Source organism: Zea mays, chromosome 2 (genome assembly GCF_902167145.1).
Source record: "Zea mays cultivar B73 chromosome 2, Zm-B73-REFERENCE-NAM-5.0, whole genome shotgun sequence".
Lineage (NCBI taxonomy): Eukaryota > Viridiplantae > Streptophyta > Magnoliopsida > Poales > Poaceae > Zea > Zea mays.
Window position 1 is genome coordinate 99,159,497 of NC_050097.1, and position 22,633 is coordinate 99,182,129.

The window sequence follows — 22,633 nt, forward strand, 5'->3', positions numbered from 1 at the left end:
GACAAATCGACGAAGCCACTGAAGAAGTACGCCATCTTGCTCAAGACGAGCAAGATCGAAGGCCCCAACACAGGGAGCTTCATCAAGAGGGCCTGTTCAACGACGACGGATGGTATGATGATTTTAATCATGATACCTTTACTTTTGACGATGCTTCTCCCTTGGCAGCAGAACTACAGGCTATCCCATGGCCCCCATCATACAAGCCACCTCAGCTTCCCATGTATGATGGGCATTCAGACCCGAAGCAGTTTTTGATGAGTTATGAAGCAACTATATATTCATATGGAGGCAATGCATCTGTCATGGCCAAGTCTTTCGTCATGGCAGTTTGGAATGTGGCCTAAACATGGTATTCTTCTCTTCGGCCAGGCACCATCACTTCGTGGCAGAAGCTCAAGGATATGCTGGTGACAAGTTTCCAAGGCTTTCAGACAAAACCAGTCACAGCTCAGGCCTTGTTTCAATGCACACAAGATCATGAAGAGTACCTCCAGGCATATGTCCGAAGGTTCTTGCGTCTCAGAGCACAAGCGCCTACAGTGCCCAACGAAATTGTCATTGAGGCCATGATCAAGGGGCTTCGTCCAGGACCAACTGCCCAGTATTTTGCTAGAAAGCCCCCATAGACTCTGGAGAAGCTACTCCAGAAGATGGATGAGTACATCCGAGCTGACAATGACTTCCGCCAAAGAAGGGAGGAAGCATACAGGTTCTCTGAAATGACCAGGGGCTTCGGAGGAAGAAGCCATCTAAGGCACCTTAGGTCAATTCACAACTCTACTCAGAGTGATGACAGAGGAGGTCAACAACAGAGGCCACAATATTCCTTGCAAGCTTCGGGGCAGCAACAAAGCTCTTTGTGGCCACCGGCTCTAAGAGGCAGAGGCACCAGGAGCTTCGGAGGAAGGTTTGGGGATCAGCCTAGAAAACTTTATTGCTTATTCTGTGGTGAGGACAAGGGCCATACTACAAGGATGTGCCATGTCACCATTCAGAAACAAAAGGAAATAGCAGAAGCCACAGCTCAGTAGAACCAGCCGAAGCAGGTCATGCACACTGCTTCGTATCACTCACCCTACATACCAGAGTATGTGGGTAACCATCCAGCAGCTTCTGTTGCTTCGGCTAGCCAGCCACAGGCATCTTCGCCACAACCTCCACCTCCGCCACCACTACAACCTGCATATTCATGAGGCCAGCAGCCAGAAGGGAGCCAACAAACTCATCATCAGTGAGATTTCAGGGAGGAGTCCGAAGCTCGCACAGTCAACAGTATTGTGCCAGAATCGAAACATATCTATTGAGAGATGTCCTACCCTAAAACAGTTTTTATATTCATTGTCATTTTCTTTTTTAATAAGGAACAATTATTGTAAACCTAGTTTTCTTGCCATTTTCAATTTCTTGTAATAGCTTCGTTCTTGCCATAGTGAAATATATCTTCTCCACAGACTCACGAAGGCCAAAAATTGCTGAAGCACAAAAAGTCGTTCCTAAGGGAATGCGGGGCTATAAACCACATTGCAAGTATCGCCGAAGCTACCAAAAGTCGTTCCTAAGGAACGCAGTGTAAGTTTGCTGAAGTTACCAAAAGTCGTTCCTAAGGAACGCAGTGTAAGTTTGCCAAAGTTACAAAAAGTCGTTCCTAAGGGAGCGCAGTGTAAGTTTTCTGCTCAAAAGTCGTTCTGAAGGGAATGCAGAGTCAAATACCGCCGAAATATAAGGCGAAGCGCGAAAAGTCAACGCGAATACCGCCGAAATAGAAGGCGAAGAAGTTCAAAAGACGTTCCTAAGGGAATGCAGAACTTACAGCGAAAAGTCAGTGCTGATACACCGAAAAATAAGCGGTGAAGCCGAAAAATAAGCGACAAAGAGATTGTGTATTCCACAATGGGGGTGTGAGTGTGTGTCTTCGGCATAAATATCATTTCGCATAACATAACATCATCACATCATTTCGCATAACATAACATCATACATCATATTGCATCAATGGCACAAGAAGGGGATACAATGTTGACCTTCGGAGAATGCTTCAAAAAAGTGAAATTGTGTTAAGACACAAAATAAGTTTTGAAGAAGTACAGCTTCATCAGCTTTGATGTGGAGGAAGAAATCTATTGTTGATGAAGCATTAATATTTTTACGACGCTTGGAGGATTTTTTATGAAGCATAAAAGCTCTTCTTTACGAAGCATGAAAAGAAGGGAAGGTGTTTTTTCACCGAAGGCTAAAAAACGGTATGTACATAAAAGTTTCGTGCATCGCAAAGAACTGAATTACAAACCATTCATATATTACATGCAAAACTTATAAGCACCAAATATTACAAGCATAGTTCAGCAAATGTTACATTAATATTCTAGAAATGTTTTTACAAATAGCTATTCTTCTTCCTTCAGGACTTTTTCTGCAGCTTCGGTTAGTAATTTGGTGAGAACTTCGTCTACAATAGCTTCGGCCGTATTAATAATTTCTATTGCCTTCGTTGTCTCTGGGTCGGCCAGTGGGTCGAATGGCTCTGGGGGAGGAGATAGTTCAGCTGCAGTAGAAGACATAAATTAGTTCGAAGTCGCAAAAATAAACAACAAAGATAAAAGCCATTAAGTAATACCTATCCGTCTTTCGAGTTCCGCAGCTTTTTCAGCTGCTTTTGTTGCTTCTCAAGCGTCATGAATGTCTTTTTCGCTCTTCTTCATTATTTCATGGGCCATCCCTCGGCCGCCATTTTCCCAGATGTCAGTGAAAAATTTTCCGGCTATTAAGATTGCTTTGGCCGAGGGGTCCTTCCTATCATCAATGGAGAGGGCAGCTTTGGCCTGGGACAAGGTTTTAACATGTTCGCAACCTACCTTCTCCAGAACGGCTACAACTCCCCTAGCACCAGAGAAAGCACAGACGTCCCAGCGGTCACTCAAAATCTCCTCAAAGGCTTCGTCTTCACCGCTGATCCACTCGATTACGCCCTCAGGATCGCCCAATATGAAGTTGTCTTCGCTTGAGTACACGCCCACGTTGGCGAAGCTAGTCTTTATCATTTTTACGCACTCCACAGATTTTTCAAAACATCTCTCTTTTGATGCGCGAAGCTCTGCAACTGTTTTTCACAATAATTTTTCCAGTAATCACTGGCATCTCGTTCAGCTTTGGCAACAACGCATTTTAATTTGCCTTCAGCCAGCTGTTTCCGAAGGTCTTTAATTTCACATTTCTGGGCTTCAGCTTGGGCTTTGGAAGTAGCCTCGTCTTCTTTTATTTTGCTCACCAATGAAATTAATATTTTATCTTTTTCAAGACCTTCGTTCCTTAGTTCAATTACTTCTGAACGAAGGTTGTTCAGAGCTATAGTGCATCCTTCGTCTTCGATATTTTTTTGTGCCCTGAGGGCATTGCTAAGGATCAAGCCCTGCAAAAGAAGTATAGTATTGAGTATAAGCAAATGAAAAAAATCGTTTTTAAGTACAATTTTTTTTTGATTTACACACCTTTATGCTGTTATATGCTAAGCTGTCAGCCAATTCATTCTTCGACAGTACTGAAAGCCCATCTTCTAATGTTGGGAATCCAAAGCTTCTGCTCATCTCCCGACAGACAGATATCTCCTTGCTGTCTGGGAGACAGTACAAGAAATCCTCTTCTCCGTTGCCGTTGAACACTAATGCCCCTTTTGGATATTTCAGTCTCTGGGCATAGTGTTGAGCTTCTCGTTCTTCTTCTTTAGAGAGTTTCTTCCCTGAAGCATGATGGATGATATATTCAATATTTTCCTTTAAAACTTCGGGAGTAGGAGTGACAATTTTCTCAGGCAAACTCTTCTCTGTAGCCTCTTCCTCTGCTGCCTTTTTCTCAATTTTCGAAGGTTGTTTATCAATAGGCTCTGGAGGCCCGGCTTCGGCACTAGCTTGGCTCACTGCACCCTCAACTTTGGCCGGTCTTGTTTCAGCTTCAACTTGTATTTTCGAAGCCTCGGCAATTTTCCCTAAAGGAATAGAACTTGAAGCCTTTACCATCTCCAGCACATCTAGCACACTGGCCATCCTTTTTTTCTTGGGGGTCGCCGCAAGACCTTTTTGTGCCTTCGGCACTGTCACTTCTGCCAAAGGGCTTAAAACTTCTAATGTTTTCGTCCCTTCGGCTCTTGTCTCCTCAATATTAACAGTCTTCGGCTCAGCTAATTTGGCTGAGGGTGCCTTCGGCATTACAATTGGCTCTTCAATCTTCTGCGTGGGAGGAGTAGGTTCTGTCGCTTCAGTAACCGAAGAGGTTTCCCCGCCAAACTCAGGCACTATGGCCGGTTCAACGTAGCGCGGTCGGTGGGTAAGGACCTTCCACTTTTTCCTCTTTGGTGCAGGCTCGCTTGGAGCAGCTGAAGCAGCAACCTTTCTAGAAGCTGCACCTTTTCTTTTTTGCCCCCGTGGCGGATAGCGATAGTCAGGGTACACAAATCCAATAGCATCAAAAACCCTATTTAATCTTTTCTTTTTTTGGCTCTCGAAGGCCGCAGATAGTGCATTATCTTCAGACTTGGAATATGCTCCAAGTAGCTCATCACTAGTATTTTCAACACACTTCAGCCAATCATCATCTGGCTCGATAAACTGGTCTCCAAACCTGAAGGTATATTTCAATCGAATCAGACCACCTTCGCTAGGGTTAGTAATGGTTTCTTTTGGCATTTCCCAGCTGTCTATCAGTGGCCATATCCTGTAGGCTACATGTTCTTGGACTAAGTCTCTTGTCCCAATAAAAGCGCAAACTGCGCTGAAGGCCCTTTGGCATGCTTCGGCTGTCTCATCAATCTCTACTTTCGGCTTTCGGAGGCCGAAGCGCGACCAGATGGGGCGCATGATGATCTCTTTAATGTCTTCTCTCGCCTTCAAATCATTTTTCACATAAAACCACTCTTCCATCCAGGCCCCGGGCCACCTCTTCCGAAAAGTTGGCACTGGGTAGCTTGAGCCAGAGCGAGCAACGAAGCTATAGCAACCAAAATTGTTATGATACTGTTCTTTACCCCAGGGCTTCGTCTCATATGAAAGTTCATGCATACTGCAAAAACATTTTGCACTTGGCTCTAGACCTTGACTTCTCACAGCCCAGGCGAAGATCCCCATTCTAATAATTGCTTCGGGAGTAATCTAGTGAAGGAAAATCTGGTATGTCTTTAAAACTTCAACAACAAATCTTCTCAACGGGAACCGAAGCCCAGCTTTGAAGAAGCTTCGGTAGATCACAACTTCATTTTCTTCGGGAGCAGGAACGGCCCTGTCTACGTCAGCCCTCACAATAGACATATCTCGAAAATACCTTCCTATCATATTATCAAGATGACTGTGTTTGATAGTTGATTTCCCGAAGACTGCATGACTTGGTCGCCAGGGCCGTTCTTCAGAGTCTTCGCCTCCACTTTTCGCATCATAGCTATCGCTGTCATCAGTATCTTCAGATAAGCCTTCTAGAATCTCTTTAGTAATCTTCTCTGTATTTGTTTTTGCTATTGACTCAATAAATCCAGCATTCTTCTCCTCAAGGAGCTTCTCCTCTTCGCTCAGCTTCGTCTCAGCAGCAAATTTTTTGTCTTGAGACATCTTTTCTTCGGAAATGGCAAAAATGTGTCCTTAAAACCGAAGCTTAGGAAGTCTAAGAAACTAAGCAAGCGTTAGTAAGCAAGAGCTAAAAAATGAGCAAACAAAGCAGGCGGCAAGTAGCGTACCAAATGTGCTCGGGGTGAGTTCTTATTTATACGCCCAGTGCGCTCCAAATTGGAGGGCCCCGTCTGTCATTGATTGTTGCTATTCTAGCAAAGGGAAGGTGTTTTTTTCGGACCTTCGGCTTAGGGCCTTCGTACATATCGCAATCTGAATCCGTTATTCTAACAAATTAATATTGCGAGGGGCTACTGTTGGGGGCCATCGTCTTCCGAAGGTCCTCAAAAACATCATTTAACAATGTCTTCCAAGTGTGACATACATGAACAGGTACCTTCGGACTCGGGTCAGAACCACAGTGTGAGAAGCACGAACAATACGAAGGTTGACGCAGTGCCGAAGCTATGCGCAAGGAAGCTTCGACATGACAGTAGGAAAGGGAACCGACTTAAAGGGGAAAAGGCTATTTAGACCTCGATGGATTACCTTAGGGTCATTAGCAAATATAAAGGGCATAGATGTAATTTCACATGGGCTGCGTCGCATGCCTATAAATAGATGAACAGTACTCTCGTACTGTTCACGCTGACTTGTATTTGCTCGTGCGTCACGCTTGTACTTTTACCTTCTATCAAGCCGAAGGTACATTTTTAATTTGATATCATTTCTATTTTTCCATGATAATAAAATAGAAATGATCTGATAATGTTATATAATTGTTCATGACTCTTACATTCCATATGATTCTCCTTTTATTAACGTATACTGCAATGATGAAGGTATGTCCTTCATGACCTTTGTCTAAGGATCATTATATCTTAAGGGAAATAATGTCTCGAAGGACGAAGGGCATTAACATTTAACATTTTTTGTGTTGCCTTGTTCTTAACTCATAGCACCTGAGAACAAGTCCACAACAGACGGTCACCCAAACTCGGAGTTTTCTTGGACTTGCAGGATTTTACCGCCGTTTTGTGCGTGATTTTAGCTCCGTCGCTGCCCCTTTGCACGAACTCACAAAGAAAGGTGTGTCTTTTGCTTGGGACCCCCACAAGAAGAGGCGTTGAACACTTTGAAAGATAAGTTAACCCATGCTCCACTCTTACAATTGCCCGACTTTCAGAAAGTGTTTGAACTTGAATGTGATGCTAGTGGTATTGGATTAGGTGTTGTTTTGTTACAAGAAGGAAAAACGGTTGCTTATTTCAATGAAAAATTAAGCGGTGCTAGCTTGAGATATTCTACTTATGATAAGGAACTTTATGCTTTAGTTCGCACTTTGCAAACATGGCAGCACTACCTTTGGCCTCGTGAGTTTATAATTCATTCTGATCATGAGGCTTTAAAACATATTCGTACCCAAACAAATCTGAACTGTCGTCATGATAGTTGGGTAGAATTCATCGAGTCCTTTCCTTACATCATTAAACACAAGAACGGGAAGGAAAACATCATTGCTGATGCGTTGTCCCGTAGATATACCATGCTTTCACAGTTAGAATTTAGAATCTTTGGCTTGCAAACTGTGAAAGATCAATATGTGGATGATGCTGATTTTAAAGATTTCTATATACATTGTAAGGATGGCAAACCCTAGGGAAAATTTCACATACATGATGGATTTTTGTTCCGCGCTAACAAGCTGTGTATTCCAGCAAGCTGGGTTCGTCTTTTGTTGCTGCAGGAAGCTCATGGAGGCGGTCTCATGGGGCACTTTGGCGTTTACAAGACACATGAGGTGCTGGCCGCACACTTCTTTTGGCCTCGGATGCGCCGTGATGTTGAGCATCTTGTTGCACGTTGCACTACTTGCCAGAAAGCTAAGTCACGTTTGGGCAACCATGGTTTGTATATGCCTTTGCCTGTCCCTTCTTCTCCTTGGCTTGATATTTCTATACCAACTGATATGGGTGTGCGCGAGTGGGCAAGGATAATTTCTCTACCAAAGCTGTACTTGCCAAATTGTTGCAACTGCCACTATCGATGATGATGCGAATCGACCGTTCGTGCACAATGCCCTTGGTATGGAATAGAGTGTGTCGCTGATTTTTTCGGCCTGGGCAACCTGTGTGCTGAGAACACGCTGCACAACAAGACTATCATACCTCTCGGCGTCGATGGGATCAACGTGGACGTCCTCATTTTCTGCATGGTTAGTGGCAATCATAGCATGACTAGTTTCCTCGGAATCACAGGCTGAAGAGTACTCACCATTGTCATGTATAAGCAAGGTACTCTTGTTTGGGCAGTCCCGAATCATGTGCCCAAACCCTCTGCAACGATGGCACTAAATATCCCGTGTACGTCTTGTGGAAGAAACGACGCCATTGGCAGGGGGCGCCGCTGGTTTGGCTGTCCCTGTGCGCGGTGTAGTGCTAGGCGTAGAAGGTGCAGGGCTGGAAGGAGTTGAGCTGTGTGTCGAACCCCGGCCTGCAAAAGAGTTAGTATATGTCTTTGATCGTCGTCCCTGCACTTCACGTTCAGCTTTGCAAGCATATTCAAACAATGTGGTTATATCAAAATAATCCTTATAATCAAGTATATCCTGAATTTCCCTGTTCAAACCACCACGAAAACGCACCATAGCAGCGTCATCCGACTCAACCAAACCACAACGAAGCATACCCTTTTGTAACTCCTGGTAATATTCCTCAACAGATTGTGAACCTTGTTGAAAACGCTGCATTTGGTTAAGCAAATCACGAGCATAATAGGAAGGAACAAATCTGTGGCGCATGGCAGTTTTTAATTGCGTCCAAGTAGTGACACTGTTAATGGGAAGTTTTTGTTTATACTCACGCCACCAAATTAAAGCAAAATGAGTAAATTCACTAATGGCAGCCTTCACTTCGCTATTAGCAAGAATATCATGGCATAAAAATTTCTTTTCTACCTCCAATTCCCAATCAAGATATGCAGCAGGATCATATTTACCATTAAAAGATGGAATTTCAAATTTAATCTTAGCAAATAAGTCATTAGGGGGATGACGAGCCACACAGCGTGCACGACCATGGTGATCTCCATCGTCCTGCTCAGTGTCACCGTCATAGTCCTGCTCCATCTTTGTGGTCAACGCATCATGGCGTGCCAGGATGGTGTCGAGTGTGGTGCGAGTCGCCGTTTGAGCAAGGTCAAGCTGGTTGAAATGCGCGGTCGTCGAAGTGACCGTTGAATCAAGCCGTTCATGCATCGTCCTAATGTCAACAGCAAACCCATCAACTTGTCCCATTACTTCCTGCAACTGGACATCCACCGTGTCGTGTGCTCCTACCATAGTTAGCGCAAACACCAAAACACCAAAAGGAGAAAAACCAACGACAATAGGGGAATGGTGGTGACAATTCGCTTAATGGAATGCTGTTATCAAGTTCTTATCCGTTCTTACCAAGCCACAGGGGTGAACTGCAACCAACAGGTGGAACTGGTGAAAGATTGGATGAGCGATTGCCTGGAGAAACAGAAACCTGCTCGTCGTAGAAATATGTAGAGTTCTGGGTAGGCTGCACTCAAGTCAAGGATTAGCACGATCAAACAAGAATGCAAAGTTGAATTATAGGGCAAAACACGAAACTATATTGCTGGCCACAAGTGCAAAGGACACAACAAGATGGAACAAAGAACAATGGAACTAGCAAAATGGCAGTACCGTAAATATTGTACTAGCGAGGCCAAAAAGGCACTAGTAGGAATCACAGGTCATTTTGTTTTTCTTTTTTGTATGATTTTTTGATATTTTTCTCAACACAAGAAGCAACAAAATAGAAGCTACAGCAAGTTTCACCTAAAACAGAGATCAGATGTGGTCTACAGAAAAAGAGCAAGTTCTCTGAAAAGCGTGCAAGAGCTTTGACGATTTTTTTCTTTATTTTCCAGAATTTTTTTGACAATTTTATCGAAACCAAACAGGCCATTTAAGGAATTTTAGATTTTTTGAACAACCGAGCGAAAAGTTGTGCCCGATTTGAGGAAGGTACCTCAAGTTATGTTTAAAACGACCGAGATGAGACAACCGCTTTATATCCTTTCTCCTTTCTTTTTTTGTTTGTTCTCTAGTTCTATCCTTTCTCTTTCATTTTCTTTTTTTTGTTTCTATTTTTTTATGTAACCGAAGGAGAAAAACAAGGAAGCGGTGTTGACTCGGTTTGTGGCGTGATCCAACGGGAGATGGTGGCGGCGCGCTAGGGTTTGAATGGTGGAATACTGAAGGATGGTGAAAAAAAACACAATGCAACCAGCAACAAATGACGCGAAAGCACACAAATTCAACAATACAGATTATTGAAAGAAAGTGCGAGGATCAAAAGCGTGTTGGGACAAGGTCTAACCTGAATTTTTATGTGGTTTTGTGAACTGTAGGAGAGAAAAAAAACTCGATAAACTCACCGATCAACCTGGAATTCTGATACCACTTGATATAGCTGAGGTGCCCGATCTTCCGGTGAGTGGAGATAATTTCGATTTGGCGGAAGATGACCCTTGTGATCCGACTACAATGAGCCCGTCCGAGGCGCTAATGCAATCGCTGAACAAACTCCCTATGGTTACCGACCTTGCTGATGCGAGATCAGCCTGATCACGAAGATCGTTTCCTGTGCGCAATCGAAGAACGAACAAGAAAAAGATGCGAGCAATCTAATTTATTACTCGAGTGTGGAGTTCTGAATACACGAAGACATCGTTGTTTTGCTCGTGTTCGAGAGTAGCTAAAGCTAGCATAAAACAAAACTCATAGAACAAAGGAGGCGCAGCTCCTGGATAAATAGAGAGAGGGGGCGCAGCCCCTAGTGGCGGCCAAAGGGGGAAAACAAAACCCTAGGTCGCCCACTATGGGCCGCAGTTGGGCTAGTCGTCTATTCTTCTGGGCCCTCATTCTTCAGTAGCATGACGAAGTTAAGATCTCTAGCACGGACCCGAGAGATTGGCCCATCTAATGAAGGAAGTGGCGCTTCATGTGGAGGTGCTGCTGGTGTAGTCGTACTGATGTTGCAGGTGATTTCCTCATCAGCCGTTGTGCAGTGACCGCACTTGTACCCACCATAGCTAGCATGGGAGACCCAGTCTCAGGACAAGTGAGGAGGAAAGTCCGTGCCTGGCTTCACTTAGGTATTAGGTTTACCTGTTACCGTATTTCCCGACATGTGTTTAGTACTTTCAAACACTTGACTCAGGTATCCACACATTAATCCATAATTCCATTTCCGTCTCATGGACAAGGCATCCACCCTGGATCCAAGTCCATAGAACATCATAGATCCCGTTATCAAAATGTATACAATCAATGCCTAACCTCGCGCGAGTGCTAGAAAAATCACTCGACTTCTACCAAGATCCTGATTAGCAAAGCAGCTACTCGACCTAGCATACTAGTATTCACCTCAAAAAGGAATCCTAAGTTCATGCAACTAAGGGTTTCAAGCAACTCCTACACTTAATTGCACATTACAAGCCTACAAACATTAAGTGTAGTAAAGTAGCCTACAAACAATGTGGTTATATCAAAATAATCCTTATAATCAAGTATATCCTGAATTTCCCTATTCAAACCACCACGAAAACGCGCCATAGCAGCGTCATCTGTCTCAACCAAACCACAACGAAGCATACCCTTTTGTAACTCCTGGTAATATTCCTCAACAGATTGTGAACCTTGTTGAAAATGATACATTTTGTTAAGCAAATAACGAGCATAATAGGAAGGAACAAAGCTGTGGCGCATGGCAGTTTTTAATTGGGTCCAAGTAGTGACACTTTTAATGGGAAGTTTTTGTTTATACTCACTCCACCAAACTAAAGCAAAATCAGTAAATTCACTAATGGCAGCCTTCACTTGGCTATTAGCAGGAATATCATGGCATGAAAATTTATTTTCTACCTCCAATTCCCAATCAAGATATGCAGCAGGATCATATTTACCATTAAAAGATGGGATTTTAATTTAATCTTAGCAAATAAGTCGATAGGGGGATGACGAACCACATGGCGTGCATGACCATGGCGATCTCCATCGTCCTGCTCAGTGTCACCGCCGTAGTCCTGCTCCATCTTTGTGGTCAACGCATCAAGGCGTGCCAGGATGGTGTCGAGTGTGGTGCGAATCACCGTTTGAGGAACGTCAAGCTGGTTGAAACGCGCGGTCGTCGAAGTGACTGTTGAATCAAGCTGTTCATGCATCGTCCTAATGTCAACAGCAAGTCCATCAACTTGCCCCCTTACTTCCTGCAACTGGACATCCACCGTGTCGTGTGCTCCTGCCATAGTTAGCGCAAACACCAAAACACCAAAAGGAGAAAAACCTACGACAACAGGGGAATGGTGGTGACAATTCGCTTAATGGAATGATGTTATCAAGTTCTTATCCGTTCTTACCAAGCCACAGGGGTGAACTGCAACCAACAGGTGGAACTGGTGAAAGATTGGATGAGCGATTGCCTGGAGAAACAGAAACCTACTCGTCGTAGAAATATGTGGAGTTCTGGGTAGGATGCACTCAAGTCAAGGATTAGCACAATCAAACAATAATGCAAAGTTGAATTATAGTGCAAAACACGAAACTATATTGCTGGCCACAAGTGCAAAGGACACAACAAGTTGGGACAAAGAACAATGGAACTAGCAGAATGGCTGTACCGTAAATATTGTAATAGCGAGGCTAAAAAGGCACTAGTAGGAATCACAGGTCATTTTGTTTTTCTTTTTGTATGATTTTTTGATATTTTTCTCAGCACAAGAAGCAACAAAATAGGAGCTACACCAAGTTTCACCTAAAACAGAGATCAGATGTGGTCTACAGAAAAAGAGCAAGTTCTCTAAAAAGCGTGCAAGAGCTTTGACGAATTTTTTTCTTTATTTTCCTGAATTTTTTTGACAATTTTATCGAAACCAAACGGGCCGTTTAAGGAATTTCAGATTTTTTGAACAACTGAGCAAAAATTTATGCCCGGTTTAAGGAAGGTACCTCAAGTTATGTTTAAAACGACCGAGATGAGACAACCGCTTTATATCCTTTCTCCTTTCTTTTTTTTTGTTTGTTCTCTAGTTCTATCCTTTCTCTTTCGTTTTCTTTTTTTTCTTTTTTTGTTTCTGTTTTTTTACGTAACCGAAGGAGAAAAACAAGGAAGCAGTGTTGACTCGGTTTGTGGCGTGATCAAACGGGAGATGGTGGCGGCGCACTAGGGTTTGAATGGTGCAAGAATGAAGGATGGTGAAAAAAAACACAATGCAACCAGCAACAAATAACACGAAAGCACACAAATTCAACAATGCAGATTACTGAAAGAAAGTGCGAGGCTCAAAAGGGTGCTGGGACAAGGTCTAACCTGAATTTTTATTTTGTTTTGTGGAATGTAGGAGAGAAAAAAAACTCGATAAACTCACCGATCAACCTAGAATTCTAATACCACTTCATATAGCTGAGGTGCCCGATCTTTCGGTGAGTGGAGATAATTTTGATTTGGCGGAAGATGACCCTTGCGATCCGACTACGATGAGCAAGTCCGAGGCGCCAATGCAATCACTGAACCAACTCCCTGTGGTTACCGACCTTGCTGATGCGAGATCGGCCTGATCACGAAAATCGTTTCCTGTGCGCAATCGAAGAACGAACAAGAAAAAGATGCGAGCAATCTAATTTATTACTCGAGGGTGAAGTTCTGAATACACGAAGACAGCGCTGATTTGCGCGTGTTCGAGAGTAGCTAAAGCTAATGTAAAACAAAACTCAAACAACAAAGGAGGCGCAGCCCCTGGATAAATAGAGAGAGGGGGCGCAGCCCCTAGTGGCGGCCAAAGGGCGAAAACAAAACCCTAGGTCGCCCACTATGGGCCGCAGTTGGGCTGGTCGTCTATTCTTTTGGGTCCTCATTCTTCAGTAGCATCACGAAGTTAAGATCTCTGGCACGGACCTGAGTGATTGGCCCAGCTAATGAAGGAAGTGGCGCTTCATGTGGAGGTGCTGCTGGTGTAGTCGTACTCATGTTGCAGGTGATGTCCTCATCAGCCGCCGTGCAGTGACCGCACTTGTACCCACCATAGCTAGCATGGGAGACCTAGTCTCAGGACAAGTGAGGAGGAAAGTCTGCGCCCGGCTTCACTTAGGTACTAGGTATACCGGTTACCATATTTCCCGACATGTGTTTAGTACTTTCAAACACTTGAGTCAGGTATCCACACATTAATCCTTAATTCCATTTCCGTCTCATGGACAAGGCATCCACCCTGGATCCAAGTCCATAGACCATCATAGATCCCGTTATCAAAATGTATACAATCAATGCCTGACCTCGTGCGAGTGCTAGAAAAATCACTCGACTTCTACCGAGATCCTGATTAGCAAAGCAACTACTCGACCTAGCATAATAGTATCCACCTCAAAAAGGAATCCTAAGTTCATGCAACTAAGGGTTTCAAGCAACTCCTACACTTAAGTGCACATTACAAGCCTACAAACATTAAGTGTAGTAAAGTAGCCTACAAACAATGTGGTTATATCAAAATAATCCTTATAATCAAGTATATCCTGAATTTCCCTGTTCAAACCACCACAAAAACGCGCCATAGCAGCGTCATCCGACTCAACCAAACCACAACGAAGCATACCCTTTTGTAACTCCTGGTAATATTCCTCAATATTTTGTGAACCTTGTTGAAAACGCTGCATTTTGTTAAGCAAATCACGGGCATAATAGGAAGGAACAAATCTGTGGCACATGGCAGTTTTTAATTGGTTCCAAGTAGTGACACTGTTAATGGGAAGTTTTTGTTTATACTCACGCCACCAAATTAAAGAAAAATCAGTAAATTCACTACTGGCAGCCTTCACTTGGCTATTAGCAGGAATATCATGGCATGAAAATTTATTTTCTACCTCCAATTCCCAATCAAGATATGCAGCAGGATCATATTTACCATTAAAAGATGGAATTTTAAATTTAATCTTAGCAAATAAGTCATTAGGGGGATGACGAACCACACGGCGTGCATGACCATGGCGATCTCCATCGTCCTGCTCAGTGTCACCGTCTTAGTCCTGCTCCATCTTTGTGGTCAACGCATCAAGGCGTGCCAGGATGGTCTCGAGTGTGGTGCGAGTCGCCGTTTGAGCAAGGTCAAGCTGGTTGAAACGCGCGGTCGTCGAAGTGACCATAGAATCAAGCCATTCATGCATCGTCTTAATGTCAGCAGCAAGTCCATCAACTTGTCTCCTTACTTCCTGCAACTGGACATCCACCGTGTCATGTGCTCCTGCCATAGTTAGCGCAAACACCAAAACACCAAAAGGAGAAAAACCGACGACAACAGGGGAATTGTGGCGACAACTCGCTTAATGGAATGTTGTTATCAAGTTCTTATCCGTTCTTACCAAGCCACAGGGGTGAACTGCAACCAACAGGTGGAACTGGTGAAAGATTGGATGAGCGATTGCCTGGAGAAATAGAAATCTGCTCTTCGTAGAAATATGTGGAGTTCTGGGTAGGCTGCACTCAAGTCCAGGATTAGCACGATCAAACAATAATGCAAAGTTGAATTATAGTGCAAAACACGAAACTATATTGTTGGCCACAAGTGCAAAGGACACAACAAGTTGGAACAAAGAACAATGGAACTAGCAGAATGGCAGTACCGTAAATATTTTACTAGCGAGGCCAAAAGGCAGTAGTAGGAATCACAGGTCATTTTGTTTTTTCTTTTTTGTATGATTTTTTTGATATTTTTCTCAGCACAATAAGCAACAAAATAGGAGCTACACCAAGTTTCACCTAAAACAGAGATCAGATGTGGTCTACAGAAAAAGAGCAAGTTCTCTGAAAAGCGTGCAAGAGCTTTGACGAATTTTTTTCTTTATTTTCCTGATTTTTTTTGACAATTTTATCGAAACCAAACAGGCCGGTTAAGGAATTTCAGTTTTTTTGAACAACCGAGCGAAATTTTATGCCCGGTTTAAGGAAGGTACCTCAAGTTTTGTTTAAAACGGCCGAGATGAGACAACCGCTTTATATCCTTTCTGCTTTCTTTTTTTTGTTTGTTCTCTGGTTCTATCCTTTCTCTTTCGTTTTCTTTTTTTTGTTTTTTTGTTTCTGTTTGTTTTTGACGTAACCGAAGGAGAAAAACAAGGAAGCGACGTTGACTCGGTTTGTGGCGTGATCAAACGGGAGATGGTGGCGGCGCGCTAGGGTTTGAATGGTGGAAGAATGAAGGATGGTGAAAAAAAACACAATGCAACCAGCAACAAATGACGCGAAAGAACACAAATTCAACAATGCAGATTATTGAAAGAAAGTACGAGGCTCAAAAGGCTGCTGGGACAAGGTCTAAGCTGAATTTTATGTGGTTTTGTGGACTGTAGGAGAGAAAAAAAACTCGATAAACTCACCGATCAACCTGGAATTCTGATACCACTTGATATAGGTGAGGTGCCCGATCTTTTGGTGAGTGGAGATAATTTCGATTTGGCGGAAGATGACCCTTGCGATCCGACTACGACGAGCAAGTCCGAGGCGCCAATGCAATCGCTGAACCAACTCCCTGTGGTTACCAACCTTGCTTGTGCGAGATCGGCCTATTCACGAAGATCGTTTCCTGTACGCAATCGAAGAACGAACAAGAAAAAGATGCGAGCAATCTAATTTATTACTCGAGGGTGGAGTTCTGAATACACGAAGACAACGCTGATTTGCTCGTGTTCGAGAGTAGCTAAAGCTAACGTAAAACAAAACTCAAAGAACAATGGAGGCGCAGCTCCTGGATAAATAGAGAGAGGGAGCGCAGCCCCTAGGGGCGGCCAACTCTAGGTCGTCCACTATGGGCCACAGTTGGGTTGGTCGTCTATTCTTCTGGGCCCTCATTCTTCAGTAGCATGAAGAAGTTAAGATCTCTGGCACGGGCCCGAGTGATTGGCCCAGCTAATGAAGGAAGTGGCGCTTGATGTGGAGGTGCTGCTGGTGTAGTCGTACTCATGTTGCAGGTGATGTCCTCATCATACTTTGTTTTGGGCTTGCCTGGAACCAAGAAGGGGAGGGATAGTATTTTGTGGTTGTTGATAGATTCTCTAAAATGGCTCAATTTATACCTTGTCATAGAACTGATGATGCTAGCTTTGTTGCTGAATTGTTCTTTTGAGAAATTATTCGTTTACATGGTATTCCAAAAACAATAGTCTCTGATCGTCATGCTAAGTTTCTAAGCCATTTTTGGATATCTCTTTGGAATAAATTGGGAACTAAATTGTTGTTTAGCACTACTTGTCACCCTCAGACTGATGGACAAACTGAGGTAGTAAATAGAACTTTATCTACCATGCTTAGGGCTGTTTTAGACATGAATTTGAGACGTTGGGAGGATTGCTTGTCTCATGTTGAATTTGCTTACAATCATGCCACACATTCTTCTACAAAGATGTGCCCTTTCCAGATTGTTTATGGTTACATCCCTAGGGCACCTATTGATTTGATTTCACTTAATGCTGTGAATGCCCCACATGTAGATGCTGCTGCACATATTGAACAAATGATTACCATACATGAACAAACGAAACAGAACATTGCTGCTACTAATGCAAAAAATCAGGTTGCAGGTAGTAAAGGAAGAAAACTTGTTACTTTTGAGCCAGGTGATATGGTTTGGTTGCACTTGAGAAATGATCGGTTTCCTACTTTACGTTGTTCTAAATTAATGCCTCGTGCTGCTGGTCCTTTTATGGTGCTAACAAAGATTAATGATAATGCTTATATCCTTGACCTACCTGCGGAATTTGGTGTTTCCACTAGTTTTAATGTTGCAGATTTGAAACCTTATATGGCCGAGGATGAGGAGTTGCCGTCGAGGACGACTTCACTTCAAGAAGGGGAGGATGATGAGGACATCACCTGCAACATGAGTATGACTACACCAGCAGCACCTCCACACCAAGCGCCACTTCCTTCATTAGCTGGGCCAATCACTCGGGCCCATGCCAGAGATCTTAACTTAGTCATGCTATTGAAGAATGAGGGCCCAGAAGAATAGACGACCAGCCCAACTGCGGCCCATAGTGGGCGACCTAGGGTTGCGTTTTCCCCCTTTTGCCGCCACTAGGGGCTGCACCCCCTCTCTCTATTTATCCAGGAGCTGCGCCTCCTTTGTTCTTTGAGTTTTGTTTTACGTTAGCTTTAGCTACTCTCGAACACGCGCAAATCAGCGTTGTCTTCGTGTATTCAGAACTCCACCCTCGAGTAATAAATTAGATTGCTCGCATCTTTTTCTTGTTCGTTCTTCGATTGCGCACAGGAAACGATCTTCGTGATCAGGTCGATTGCATTGGCGCCTCGGACTTGCATTGGCGCCTCGGACTTGCTCGTCGTAGTCGGATCGCAAGGGTAACCACAGGGAGTTGCTTCAGCGATTGCATTGGCGCCTCGGACTTGCTCGTCGTAGTCGGATCGCAAGGGTCATGTTCCGCCAAATCGGAATTATCTCCAATCAGCTATATCAGCGGTAGCAGGGGTCAGTGGAGCATTGTATGCCAAGGCGGTGAGCCCTGGCCGCGAACGGGGAATCGATGGGGACGGTTGATGTGTGTGGGGACGGAGTGCCCCTACATGTCGTGTGTTTAGGTCTACCTTGCAAGGTTTAAAAACTCGATTCGAATCGTCTACTTCTCGCAGCTAATGAGACTGCTTGACCCCTCGTACTACATTGAGTAAAAAGTGGAACGAGGTTTTACTTGATATAACTTGTTGATTGTGCTAAATGATTGTTACCATGTATGCTTAGAAAGGAGCACACCTAGCTAAATTAATGATGCTAGAACTGGAAAAGCTAAAAATTGATTTTAGACTCAGCTAGTGCTTTTGGCAAACCAAACCCCTCAGCCAAACAGCGGCATGGTCTAGAGGTAGAGGAGTAGACTCCTCACACCGGATAAGTCTAGCTGAGTATTAGCATACTCAGCCTTGCTTGTGGCACAATTTTTGCAGGTACGCTACAGGACATGGTTGATGGTGTGACTTGGCCTTCCACCCTACCACCGGGTTGGACGGTCGAGTGGGATGCTGCTCCGGTAGGAGAGGAGCAGGAGGAGTAGTGGGCTAGGCCTTGCCCTATTCCTCCGCATTCGACGTTATGATCATTCACTGCACTTTATTTATGAACTCATTCCCTTTCATTTAAAACTCCAATTTATGTATAACTCTAGTACTTTAATTTGTGGTTTCATGCTTTATTGTATTCTCTCTGTGACTCACCTTTGAGTGAGCTAGTGGTATTCGATCCTTGGGAAGTGGCTTTATCAGACTAGATCTGAGGGACTATCGGGTTATTCCAATTTAAGTGTGTTGCTGCCTCTAAGGCGTGACTTGAGCACTTATGCTGGAATAATTCAGGCGGTTCCGGCATAGCTGGTATCGGAGCGAATACCACCACAGAGAAATCAATAAGTCATGAATACCAACATTTCAAAAATAAAACTGCTTAGAAACCAGTATTGGAATCGTCAGGACTAGGACACTAGACCTAGGACGATAGGCCTTAGGAATAGTGGGGAAAACAGGTAGCTAATTAAGTAGGCCATATGGGCCAGTTTTAGAATTGTAAGGATAAGCACCCTTCTGATCGGTGAGGAGACGTTCTATCCAGCATGCATGCATAACACATGAAAGGATTAGAAATTAGAGGAAAAATGCATGTAAGTATGAATGTAGCAAATAGGGATAATAATAAATAACATAAGAAGTAGAATCTAATCTAACCCACCTCCTTTTAACAACCCGGGCAACATGTTTTTTTCCATTCCACTACCTTAACGTTTACGTCTAATCCTCTTCCACAGATGACTTGACCCACCCCCGCCAATGGAGGAGACACTCATTTCAGTTCTGATTTTCTTTCCCATGAGGGTTTCCCTTCCATCTTGTGGGAGGTGCTCAGCTCCGCCGGTTACCCTACACCCCCTCTGTACATGGTGCAGTTGTACGAGGAGCATCGGGTGCCATGTTGCCGAGTCTGGCTGACTCTGGAGGCTCACCCCCTACAGCCGGGTTGGCGTTCCCTTGACTCCGAGACTATTGGATTCAGGTTGGACGACACCATCGAGGCTGCAGCTATGAAGACCCTAACAACTTTCTGCGGCTACCATCCCTTGGAGATGGTAATGCACCCACTGGGACTCTTCCCCGCTGAGAAGAGGGATGACCCCATGTGGTGCAACCGAGTGAGCCACGTGAAGGACGTGTGGGCCATGCATCCCGACCAAGTTGGGAGGATCACAGTTCAGTGCATGAGCGCACTGCACCGCCTTCAGGCCCTGCAAAGCGACGCCATGGCACACCTCACTAACCTTGCTCAGACCACTAAGCTCACCCTCGACAGCCGAGAGGACTTCGTGGTCGATTTGTCTTCAGAATTGGTGGAGAATGACCTATAGGTGGAACAGTTGAGCCAGCGCATCGCAACCCTAGAGCAGCAGGTGGAGATCCGGGATAACACCATTGATGTCCTGGAGAACCAGCTCCATGATGTGCAAGAGGAGCTTGAGGAAGCTAACGACCACCTGGAGATGCACCACCAGGATATGGAGGCAAACGAGGCCGAAAGCGAGGGAGAGGAGGCTCCCGAGGAGTTAGAACCAGCCCCTGGTACCAATGCGACTCCCTCTGGGATGCCCCCTTCACCCGCAACCAGTGTCGCTTCTACCACTCATGGCTGATGGGTGAGCTTGACGCATTAGGAGAATAGAAACCCACGCGAGCTTAGTTGGCATTAGATTTTGGACTAGGCTTATGGGTATTTTCCCCTAAATTGATGTAATCTAGGAAAGCTTTTGTGAGTAATGAAGTGAATGCAATCACGTTATCCTCGCCCGATTTGATGTTATATTATGACATTTCCTTTCAGTATGATATAAAGAATATTGTTTGGAATCGTGAATTGGAATAACAATGGCGAGAATCTCTATTTTCAGATGGCAGCTAGGCAGCGTCGTGGGCAGAACGAGCAAGTTCCCCCGCCACCTCCTCCAGCTCCCACGGTGCAGGAGCTGATGGCCCTGCAGAATGAGATTCTGCGGCAGCTATTGCAGCGCCGGCCCCACCCTCAGCAGTATGGTGGAGGCCAACCGTAGCGTCCTCCGGCCGCGGCAACCTATCAAGAGTTCCTTAGCACGCAACCGCCCCTGTTCACGAAGCCAGAGGATCCGCTTGACGCCGATGTGTGGCTACGGGTCATGGAGTCCAAGTTTCCCCTCCTCACGAGAGCTTGCGCTAATGACACCAAGACTCGCTTCGCCGCGTAGCAGCTTCGCGGACCTGCTCGGACATGGTGGGACCATTTCCGCGTCATGTTACCTGCTGATCATGAAGTGACATGGGAGGAGTTCAAGACTGATTTCAGGAGACACCACATTCCAGCAGGGATTCTAGATCGCAAGCTGAATGAGTTTCTGGCATTGACTCAAGGAACCTACACTTTGCTGCAGTATGCCTAGGCCTTCAACGACCTGTGCTAGTATGCGGGTTATCACGTAGATTCTAATGAGAAGAAGAGAGACCGTTTCCGCAGAGGTCTCAACACCAAGTTGCGCGAGCGTCTCAACATTGTTCGGGCTAACAACTTCAATGTGTTGGTCAACCTGGCCATATCATAGGAAGACTGTATTGTAGCTCACCGGGCAGAGAAGAAGAGGAAAGCACCAATGTTGGGACCCTCAGCTCCACCCCAAAAATTCTAGATTATCTCCAGCAATCAGAGCAGAGGATTTCATCAGCAGGCAGGAAGATGGGTTATCAGGCCACCTCAGCAGCAGCAACAAGCACCCAACCGCTTTCCAGCTCCCGCCCTAAGGAACAATCAACCCCAGCAGCAGCAGCAGTACCGCCAGGGGAATGGAAACAAATGCTTCACATGTGGCAATGTGGGTCATTATGCCAAGAATTGCCCTAGGAATCAGCCGAGGCAGATGCCGGCACCAAACCAAGATAGAGGAAGAAAGCAGAAAGTGCAAGTCAGACAAGGGAAGCTCAATTTCACCACTCTGGAAGAGCTACCTGAAAGAGCCCCCATCATGACTGGTACCTTTTCAGTTTTTTATCAACCTACATTAATTCTATTTTATTCTGGTACATCACATAACTTCATTAGCCAGAAGTTCAGCGTTAAATGCCAACTGCCTTTCTATCATACAAAAGGGTCTTTCATGATAGCAACACTTGGGGGCAAAATTGCAACAAACCAATTAAATCGAAATGTGCCTATCTCACTGGGATGTAAAATCTTCAAAACTACACTCCTGATTTTGGGATTAGAGAGCATGGACATCATTCTCGGAGCTGACTAGATGACTCAACACCGGGTGGTGTTGGATGTGGCTGTGAGAGCTCTGGAAATCTGTTCTACTTTCGGAGACCTTACATTGTATCTTCCCAGACAAGAACCCACTCGATCATGTGCTTTTGCTATGATAGAGTTGTCGGTGTTTTGGGTCCGACCGCACACCCGGGGTTGCCCCTCAAGGTGTTTTTAGGAGTAGGACGGTGTCGCCGACTGTAGCAAAATGGTTCGTGCCAGATGCACGAGGGACAGTGGACAATGTTTACAGGTTCGGGCCGCTTAGAGATGCGTAACACCCTACGACCTGGTGAGTATGCTTGGTGAATGAGATTACAAGGTAGCTCTCTGAATTGAGAACGCATAGAGTTAAGGTGGGTGGTTGAGTATAGGGTCGATCGTTCTGAAGGGGTGCCCCCTAGGCCTTATATACTCGACCGTGGGGCAATACACGTGGATATGATAACTATGTGCACCTAAAAGATAGTGAACTATTTGAGTTTATCTCTCTATAGTTCTGCCGACCTATCCTCGCATGGCTCCGTTGCATGGGGGCTCCAGCGCGGGAAAGTCGGATCTCTGTTGTGGTCGCTCGCTCAACGTTGTGGGCCGTTCGGGCTTGCACCAATCCGGCCTCATGTCAACCTGCTTTGCTGATTGTCCCTCCCTAGGCCCACGAACGAATG